This window comes from Camelus ferus, chromosome 2 (assembly GCF_009834535.1).
Source record: "Camelus ferus isolate YT-003-E chromosome 2, BCGSAC_Cfer_1.0, whole genome shotgun sequence".
Classification (NCBI taxonomy): Eukaryota; Metazoa; Chordata; class Mammalia; order Artiodactyla; family Camelidae; genus Camelus; species Camelus ferus.
Window position 1 is genome coordinate 93,531,667 of NC_045697.1, and position 11,052 is coordinate 93,542,718.

The window sequence follows — 11,052 nt, forward strand, 5'->3', positions numbered from 1 at the left end:
TGAAGCTCCATTTTACATGGAGCTTGATGGGAAAGACTTTTCTCTGTTCAAGGCAGCATCAATTGGAGTGGCTTGACTGAGGGCTGGAGAATCTGATTTCAGGCTGGCTCAATCATTGGGCTAGCAAGTTGGGGATGATTCTCAGCTTGGGATTCAGCCAAATGTGAGGGGCAATAGCCCTGGTTCTTCTGCAAGAACTGTATGATCTGAGCTTGTTAAAATCACAGCATCTGGATTGTAAGGGCAAGTATTTCTAGAGAGAGAAAGAAGCTTAAGATGTACAGTTGACCTTGAACAAAGCAGCCGTTAGGGACAACCCTTTGTGGTCCATATTCTTGTATAACTTAGAGTCTGACCTCATTATATTTATGTTCTGTTCCTCTGTATTTACGATCCCGCATCTGTGGATTCAACCGACAGTGGATCGTGTAGTCCTGTAATACTATTGGAAAAAATCTTCACGTAAGTGGACCTGTAGAGTTCAAACCAGTGTTGTTCAAGGGTCAACTATATTGTTTTTGGTCTAGATTTCAAAGTCACACTGTGCAACTTCTGTCATACTCTATTAGTTGAGTCTATCACAAAAGTTTCAAAGGAGCAAGGCATGAACTCCACCTTTTGATGACAGAAGGCACATGTCCTGGAAGACTGTGTATGATAGGAAATGCAGTTTTAGGAAACTTAGAATCTTCTGAAGTCAACTATGACAATTCACACACCTGCCACATGCACACTACACACAGCCCTCCATACCCTCCATGATACCCTCCTCTCCAGAAGCATCATCCTATTATGGGATCATGCTCAGGCTTGAAGTTCAGGATCTCATTATCTCAATCAGGTCTAAGTGTGAATGAAGATGGTCAACTGAAAATCCTCTCCTTCAAGTGGTTCCTAAGCAAAAACAAACCACCAAAATCCCCAAAAACCCAGTTCCAGATAATGAGCAAGTAGCTATGACTTTTTATTGGGTTACATGCCTGATTCTCTATTTCCTTGTGTTTTATAGATTGAGCAAAACCCTTTTGTTGGTTGCCCATTTTTTCTTGGCCCCAGGGATACTTTATTCAAAGTTAGACGTCTCAAGCTACTGATCCATCCTTGCCATTTATTAAAATATATTTATTCATCTTTAATCAGATGGTTAAGGGCTAATATCTGACTTGTATTATTTTGGAATATTATCATCTGCATTGGTAGCAGGGAACACAGTTCTGTAATAGCATCTCCTATTATCAGCCTGGCCTAAAACCTTTCTCAATAGCACTTTCCTTAACACTATGGTAAAAGAAGTGAGCTCTGGATCTGCCATGGAACATAGTCACCTGGTGGTGTTTTTTGTTTTTTTTTTTTTTTTTTTTTGGCTTCACATAACATACCCATTCTCTCATTCTCATTTTTCTGAATCTTTTGATTTATAACTACATGGTTAGCTGTGGCATTTCTGCAAGCTCTCCTTCAATTTGTGTGGGCTATCACATTTTTCATGTTTCCAAAATCCAACCTAGTATTAATATTAATACTGCATCATGAGGACCTTGCCAGTATATTAAATCTTCTCTTACATGAGCATCCTCCCAGACGACAAACTTTCTCTTTTTTCAGGTTGATGTCTCATCGTCTTTCAGTTCTGCATCTTCAGGATCCAATCTCATACATACTGTCTTGCTTCCTGCTAATACTAATTGATAGATCCAAAGCTCCCTTGTGGTATAGTACCTGACATTCAAAGGAGACTCAGTACTTCCCCAAATGAGATAGTTTGTGATTTTATTCCAGTTATTGTTCTGGTATTCAGAAAGAAAAGTATGTGTAGATTCTGAAGAAGGCTGGTGTTGTTTTATAAGCCAGAGCCTTCTGCATACTCTTCAAGGAAAGAGGAAATTTCTCGCCTTGATGAAAGAACAATGATACACTTCTGCAGGTCCAAAGGGATGGATCTGGAGTTTCAAGGTTCTTCGATGTGTTGAGTCAGATATCCCTGTCTCAGGTCAAAGAGTATCACTCTTTTTCAACAAGGTCCCTGAGTTGGCATAAACATTGCCAGAATTGAGAATTCAACATTCTCTGGATCTCTGCTTTCGTTATAATTAAGTTTTGGGCCTGATCCCTAGCTTTTTCTGCTTTTGGCTCTAATAGATAAGAGTCTCTTTATATGCTACAAAAGAAGCTCCTTAACCTTATGACTTTGCCTTAAACTGGTGATTAATCACCTCCCTCTTTTTTAAATTCATCTTTCTCACCAAGGTAAAGGCATTTAATTGCATTGTCTTATAACTACTACTACTTGAGCCACTCTAATATTAGAGATATTGTATCAGTGCATTTTCTCCTACTGGCATTCAATTCCAGTTCACCACCAGTGGTAAGTGTTACAATATCAGCACTACATTATCCCAGGGTTATTGTTATTCTCCTTGATAACAATAATGGAGCTCTCATCGCCATCCAGGTGTTGGGTGATCCAGCTACAAAATTTCACGTGGAGTTTGCTTCCTCGAACCTCTTCTGGCCCCATTTCTCTTAAGATCACTGTCCCAGGAACCTGACTGTGAAATGGAGAGTTGCATGAAGGACGTTTACTAGGGGGTGCTCTAGGGAACCGCATCTGTAAGCAATGGCATGCTGGTATAATGGTATCCTCAGCTCTCTTGGGAAAAATAAAACCCTGTTATACATTTGCTGATTTCTATGATTTAAATAATTCTACTATGGCTTTTTTTCCCCTTATCTAGCAATGGTTTGACAACTAGTTTGCAAAATTATTTAATATTAAAAATTTGCTCTCAGTGGCAGAGTGCATGCATAGCATGCACAAGGTCCTGGGTTCATCCCCAGTACCTCTGTTAAAAATAAACAAGAAAATAAACCCAATTACCCCCCTTCCAGAAATTTTTTTTAAGAAATCTTGAAAAAAAATTAGTTCTCATTAGCTCTAAGACACACCACTGTATAAGGGACTGAAGAAAGCAAAGATTGAGCATGGTGGAACTTGAAATATTGGTCAGTTACACTTGCTACCTTTAAGAATCTACAGAGAGCTCTCTAACTGGGATAGTCCTTCAAAGTTGTTCTGAATTAAGCAAGAGGGCAGGACAAAGTATTCCTCCTTCAGTTGAGAACAATTCTTAGAGAAGGACTCAGCATGAGCTATCAGCAGGGTATTCCTCCATCATCTGGGATAAAGAATGCTTCAGTTACATAGTGCTATTTTTGGATACACATATGCAAATAAATGAACAGAATCAAGTTTCATCCTTTGGCCTCTCCTCAGACTCATTCTCAGAGTAACTTCCAATACTTTCAGGAAAAAATGAACACAACTACTTCAAAAGAAAAAGAGCAAGTTGAATTACATATACAAGAATCAGCAAACATTTTCTGTAAATGGCGAGAGTATTTTTATTTCTTGAGCTGTGTGACCTCAAGTACTTAATTCTTCCCTTGTTAAACTAAAACAGCCATAGCTAATAGAGAAATAAATGGGCATGGATGTGTTACAATGACATTTTGTTTATAAAAATATGAAGTCTTTAATTTGTGACCCCTGACATAGACTTTTAGAATTTAAATGGATGTTGCAAAACTGTAAATCAAGTTTAATAAGCATAATAAAAGACATAAAGGAAAATACTAGTCTAACATAACATCAAGATATACCGATAAAACAAGCGGTAACATTTGTTATATAAAATATAATGACCATAAGACACAGTAAATTGAATACATAGTAGAATGGATATAGCTAAAAAACAGATTAACAACTCAGAATATCAATTTAAGGATCTCTAAAAGAGTGAATCTGAGAAAGATATTGAAATAAAATAATATAAAAGAAAGTGAAAATATAAAGAATGAAAATGGATGTGCTGAAATTCAGGTGAAAGCAATATCATAAAGAGAAAACATAAGTATAAGTAGTGAAGACATAATGGAGATAAATTTTCTAGATTTAAATAGGGATGAATGACTTCACATTAAAAGACCATTGATTGATTACTAAATAGAAGAAATAGAAAAAAAAAAAAAAAAACTGCCCCAAAAGCAATGTTATAAAATGCTAAGACATAAAATCTATATAAATTGTTCTAAAAAATGTCAAAAAGAAGTAGTAAGTCACATGAAATGAAGTAGAATCTAAATTTCTCATTAGTAACGTTGGGATGCCAGTTGACAATGGATTAATATTTTTAATGTATTTAATAAAAATTAATTTGAACCTAGAATTTTACATATAGCCAGACATTTTATTCAAATTTAAACATTCCAACCATTCAAGGTCTCAGAAAGATCTCATACAAACATTACATTATAAATAATTTGGGGGGAAATTCTCAAGTAAGAAAGGAAACAGATCTAGAACACTCACTAATGGATATAACTTAAGAATGATTCAATGGCTTAATCAGTTTTACTGCAGGCAAGCAAACCAGCAAATACATACACAGGAGAAAAAAAAAAAAAAGAGGGGAAAAAGAAGAAAGTATACCTAGAATTAAGCCTAGGTGTTGTCAATATGAATGGGCCCGAGGAACAAAAGACCAGAATCTTGAGAGAATGCTCTATTAGGTGATGCTAATGTTGTATATTAAACCTTTATCTCAGCTTCTGTTCCATTGAATATTTGTGGTTATATTTGAAAGAGTACTCTTAGAATTGTGAATAATAGCATATTATATTCAATACCATAATTTTTATTTATGAATATATTTTCAGATTCAGGATTGATACCACCTAAGATGCTCAGTATTTGTTAAAATAGTGCAAAATATGTCTTTAATTTTTTTCTCTGAATTACACAATCATAAAACACCCAACGATATGAAAGTAATATAGGAGACATGTAGAGCAGCCAGGGCCAGCTTCATGGGCATGTGACCACTGCAGTTACACAGGGCCCTGCCCTCAGAAGGGACCCATGCTTGGTTTCATGCTCTGCCATCCTGAAATTCTTAATAACTTTTGAACAAGAAGCTCTGCAGTTTCACTTTTTTCTGAGCCTGCAAATTATGTAGCTGGTCTCGTGAATAGTAAAGTCCTCCAATTCAGAGCACTGGTCAGAGTTTTTACTGTTAACAGGGTTATGTTGCAAAAGGGGCAGCCTCACACAAACAACCACGTTCAAAAATCCTGTCTCTTTTCAACAAAAATTTGATTATAATTGAATGTGACATACCTAATTTTTACTTAAGAAAATATAATGACATGTTCAGTGTCACCTGATATTCTTGTTATACTACATAATTTTAGATAAGTAGTTGCTATTTTATTATATATATATGTACTAGTATCTATTTTAATAATCACCGTTACTTCGTGGAACATAAACTTTCAAATGTTTTATAATTAGAAACAAATTTTTGTTTGTCTTTTCGTTTAATGCCAGCTTTCAAGGAAGTAACGAATGTGTCTGTCACTGTTACTCACTCGTTTGTTTTAAAACCCATCCGGATGCTCTAAGGGGCTCTGCCAGGAGAGGGAGGGTCCCGGCGGCGGCGTCCCAAAGCCAGTACAGAACTTTTCACAGGGAGTGTGGAGTGCATGCTCAGTAGGCGCACTCACCGCCATTACTTCTTGACCGCTTGACGGACACTCGGTCTCTGCACGTCAGCTCCAGGTACTGCTTGTTCCCCTCGACTCGCTGCTTGGAGCCACGGTTCTTCTTTTCCCCTTTCTGCACGGACACAAGGGCATCACTTTGCCAGATGACCAGCGTCTTAACATTCCGGTTGTCCAGGCCCTTTGTGTCCTCGTCAAACTCCTCCACCCCTCGAAATCGATGTTGTAGTTGCGAAATATGCGGTTGGTTTTCGCCTTGAACTTATCACCATCTTTCTGGATGATCGTCATCTAAGTCAGACAGACGACATATTGCAGGAGGCGAAATCAATATCCAGGGCCTTCCTGTAGCCTTCGAAGTTGTCGTTACTCTGCGACCCCCAGGGTCCTTTCTGGTCCCTCATCACGGGTGGCCACTGGTTACCGAGGGTGTGTGCTGGAAGTTAAGGACCAGGCTGGATGTTCCGTTTTCTCAGGTGCCTATTTTTCCTATAAATTGAATTTTTAAGTTAACAAGTAAAGAAAATTCACATGGTATCAATATAACCTTTTCCTGTAAGTTTAATATTGTTTAATTTCTTCTAGTGACAGATGTTCATAACATACGTGAGAGGGTTATGTTTGTTGAAGAGGCATTTAACTGGTAATTATTTCTTAAAACAAATATTCAACTCATAGAAAAGTAAAATTTGCAAAAAAATATAATTTTATGCATTCTGTTTCAGAACATGAAAAAATTCTAATTTGGACTTTAGCATCTTGAATTCACTGCTTCAAAAATTATGTTTTCTGTTATAGTTGTTTTTTTTTCCTATGTTTCATCCATAGGTAAACGTTAATCTTTCATTTGTAAACACTACTAGAAAAATGATGCTTTTTTATTTTGAAAATTTCATTTTATCTGTAGTTTATCTCGTTTCACATTTATAAGACTGATAAGTGACTATCTTGAACACTTCCTAGGAATATATTATTGAGTGAGAAGAAGAGCTCACTACATTCAAAGATCTGAATTTTTATGACTCTTCAAATCTGTTGCTCCACAAAATTTTAAGTAAATTGAAAGAATATTTGGTGTACCAGTGGTGTCCAAGGCTATCAGTATCACTACAATATATTTTTATTTTATTCTTTTCTAAATAAACATATGCAAAGCAACTACTCAAAGGTACTTTAATTTGCGTAACGGTAATCTGAACTCTTTGCCAAATATGCTGTGACGTTCATTCACTTCTGTGAAATGTTCACTGTTTTTCTTTTTTCCTGTGTGCTTTGATAATTTTTAATGATTTTATTTAATAGGAAACAAAGAGATCCTGATCTAAGGCATTAAAATTAACTTGGAGAGGAGAAATGTATATTAAAGAGGACTTTGGAGGGTTAAATCAATGTAATTTATTGATAGATTGAATGTAAGGTGGAGAAGAAGGAAAAGTCTTGTGTGTTGTATGTGTATATGGCTGGACAAATGACCTCACAACTCAGCAAGACAGAGATTATATTTAAGAGAGCTATGACTATAAATACTTGTTTTGAGCATAATAAATAAAGAAATCTGGGGGTTATTCATGTTACAAGTACAGTAGAATATAAAGGACTACTTTGGATGAAAATGTCAAAAAAGAAAAAATTTATATAATTTGTAAGCCACCAGAATAACTGTGGAATATTTATTTCACCTTTTTTTCACCTAAAAAAAAGGTGAAATAAATTATCCTAAAATGCACATAGATCAAACAGGAGTCTTTTAACTTTGAAATTTAACTGTAGTCAGAAATACTCTTTTTTCAAAACTTTTTAAAAGGTTAGAGAATATTAAGCATAAGTTTAAAAACTCACCATTCTGGTCTTCCTAAAACTATATTTATCTACGATTTGAATTTCTAAAACACATTGTCAGCTACAACACTGAATGTCTTCAAACTGAAATTTTTCTTCCTTGAGAAATACCCTGTTGGCAGTTTGTACCTTCAAATTTTTCACTTCATATTATGCCATATAAATTTACCAAAGTTTAAAACATCAGGCATGGGATCTGTTCTTCAGAGCCATGCCAGGATGAATAGGCAAAGAGGGCAAGATTTGTCAATAGTTCTGTTATGAGGCTCCTTTGGCTCACCTGGCTGGCTAAGCTTCTCTTCCTTTCCTCCTTGCTGAGGTTTCTCCCTATTTTTCTGTGTTGAAAAATAGACTTCATCTAGATCAAGAGCACACAAAGTTGTTACCCTTCTGTATTCTCAAGGTCACTCTTTCAAGTAGCTATTTCCATCCAGAGAGTCTGTCTTCTTGTACTTACAATTTATAAAGTGAATATTCTGGGTAATAGTAGTGATTCTAATACTGTCAAAGAGCCAGTTAAATGACTTGTGTAGACTAGGTTGTAAACCTGACTAGTGTCAGGAAAAATTGTCTTACCAATCAGCAAGAGAATACTTACTACCTCCAAATTCAGGTTTCTCTTCTTTCACTTATCTTGTCTCACAATATTTTGGAATTAATACTTGGTTTAAAAATATTTTAATAACAAAATAATTGCAAGATATCTAGGGCCATTATAGTTACCAGAGATGTCATGATTTCTAAACCATTCACTTGTTCCATTTTAGCACGGTAGACGGACAAGCTCATGATAAAAGTAAATATTTTTTTGACAGGAGAAGAAATATGACCTGAGGGTGTCCATGGTGGAATAAATATCATAAAAGACTTCCATCACAGCTGTAAATGTGAAATGGCATTTTCAGCTACAGTGCTCAATAAAGGTTTTGTAAACCCTGTAGTTTAAAAGTAAACCAAGTATTAACTAGTTCCATTTTTTCATATATTTGAAGCTGAGTTTTTATAACTAAAACAGAAACTTGATAATATTTTTTAAGTTATAATCCCTAATGTTAGGGAGACCTTTTTATTAAAACTATATTACTATTGCACATTTTCTCAAGAGAAATTTTATTACCTTAGGTCAAATTCAATTTTATGGTATATGATCAAGGTTCTAGTGAGTGAAAACTATATTTTTATCTCTCATTTTGTGTTTAATTTCATTACTTCTGGTTAAATTTTAAACATGCTTGTATTTCTTTAAATGTTAATTAATTTGAGAAATATTTTGAGCCCTTAGTATATATAGATTATACCCACCAGTTATTTGTGTTTATCATATCAACACAATACTTGTGTTATAGCATATGTACTTACTTGTAATGGAAAATAAGAAGTTCATACGTTTCTCTGAACCTTGTGGTCGCAGGGGAGAAGATATGTATTACTTTGAACGGAATTAGAAGCTTGAATATTACAAAAACTAGATATGCTAAGTACAGGTTAGTAGTCATGTTTGCAATTTAAGAAACCATAAGATAAGGCATTGTTAGTTAACAGAGAATCATGGGATTGCTATAGTGTTCATTCATGCAGAGGAAGAACAGTGGGAGACAAAATAGGTTACTTTTACTGCTATTATCTGCAAGTCCTGATTTTCAACTGTGAGATTACAAGAGTTATAGAAAACTGTCTACTAACAATAGCCAAGTTTTTATCCAATTAATTAGGCAAAAGAGAAACTAAAAGTTAATGTATTTTTCTTAATAAGACTTGTTTGTTTCATTTTTAGATTAGAATAATATTTTAGCTATAAGCCTAAAATTTAACTTATCCCTCTTTTCACTGTTGCTAATTGATTATAATTTCATTTCTTAAAATATCAAACTATGCTATAGAAACTAAGCTATTTTTAATCTCTAAAGACCTTAAATTTAGAATTCTTTCAAAAGTTTATATTTCACTATAATAATAATGGGATTTCTTTTAAAAGGAAACAAAATCCAAAACTCTCATTGTATAATTTTGTTTTCTGTATTGCATTTTAATCAAGCGGATATGGCATAAGGCATACTATATCTGGCCCAAAACAAAGTCAAAGATCACATAGATTTGTTTACTTTGTTTTACAAGATTTTTAAGTAGCTGGTAATACTAAGGAAAAATAACAAACAAAAGGAAATTTTGGTATTTTCAATAAAAATCACAAATTTAGGTGTTGTTTTCTTTTATATAGCAGGCATTTTAACCTAGTTTTCAATCTCATTTGAGGTCCTCCAAATACTAAAGTTGAGAAAACCATAATGTATTATAATAAGCAGTACAGTGGTTCAGAGACCAGACAGTCTAGCCTAGATATTATCCATTATCCATCATTTACCTATGACCCTGAACATATTATTTAACCTCTCTGTGCCTCAATTACTCATTATTAATATGGGAACAAGAGGAGAATATATCTCAACATTTTTATAATGATTAACAGAACAATCATCCATAAAGTGTTTAAAACAGAATGTCTGGGGCATGGTGAACATTCAAATATTAGTCACTGTTGCTAAGTTTTATATGTATTTCCTCATTTAATAGTTATTCGAACAGTATGAAATTGGAATAATTTTATCTCCCTTTTACTGGTGAGAAAATGGAGCTGCAAAAATTCTGAATATCCGAACAAGAACACTATCTAATTCCAGTATTCAAACATTCAGTGCCCTTTTATACTGTAGAACATAATATTCTACAGATTAACCAGTATAGGAATTAAAAAAAAAAGTTGAAGTGTTAAATTTCTCCTTTTTTCTTGAATTAGACACATTTCTTTCAATAACTTACTAATTGGCCATCTTCCATTGAACCTAATATGTGTATGCTTAGTATACTTTAATTTCCACAGATTTTATTCTCCTAGTTCTCCATTTACATTTTCTTCAAGTATTGGTATCATATACTGTTTCTGTTTGTAAAGCACTGTTGTCATCAGGGCAAGGCTTGGCTTGCAGCAAAAATCCATTTGAGGGCAAATCATTTTGTTCTTAAATGAGAGCTATGCTGCCACATTTTTGAATTGTTGCATCTTTTTGCTCTAACTAGATTATGTTTAGATAATTCTCTCCAATTTGATGTGACACTTTTTTAAATTGTTTTCCACTCAGACTTTAAACTCTGCCAAGAAATTATGAAGTGCCAAGAATAACTGACAACACATAGAGCCAAATACTACTGCTTTCAATGAAACAGCATTTGCAAATACATCGGAAGCAATTATCAAATATATTTATACTGCCATTCTGTGATCCTGATCCATAATTTCTCTTAAACAGTGCATACATTCAGTTTACACAAAATCATTTCCTCCAAGATGTCCTTGTGCAAATGCGTTCCAAATGGCATTTAGCCACAGATGCCAAGATTGAATCCATACTGGGCTCTATGTGCAGATAGTAAATCATCTGCTAATGAGCTATCACATTTTTTACTACCTACATATTTTGGCAAATAGTAGCTTAACTAGCAAAAAATGTGAGAGAAAAAGCTAGTTTAATGCAAGATCAAAGGTCAGACGTGTATTATCACAGAGATTAAAGGAGAATTTAGTATTTTCACTTTGGAATCCACTCTTTATATTTTTATGTTATTTCTAGCCAAGAAGAAATAGAATTTTTTTCTTCC

At 34.4% G+C, this 11,052-nt stretch overlaps 1 pseudogene; it reads right to left on the reverse strand.

Moving 5' to 3' along the window:
* Positions 1-5,380: 5,380 nt before the first annotated feature.
* LOC102513680 lies at positions 5,381-6,072 on the reverse strand (annotated as a pseudogene).
* Positions 6,073-11,052: the final 4,980 nt, after the last annotated feature.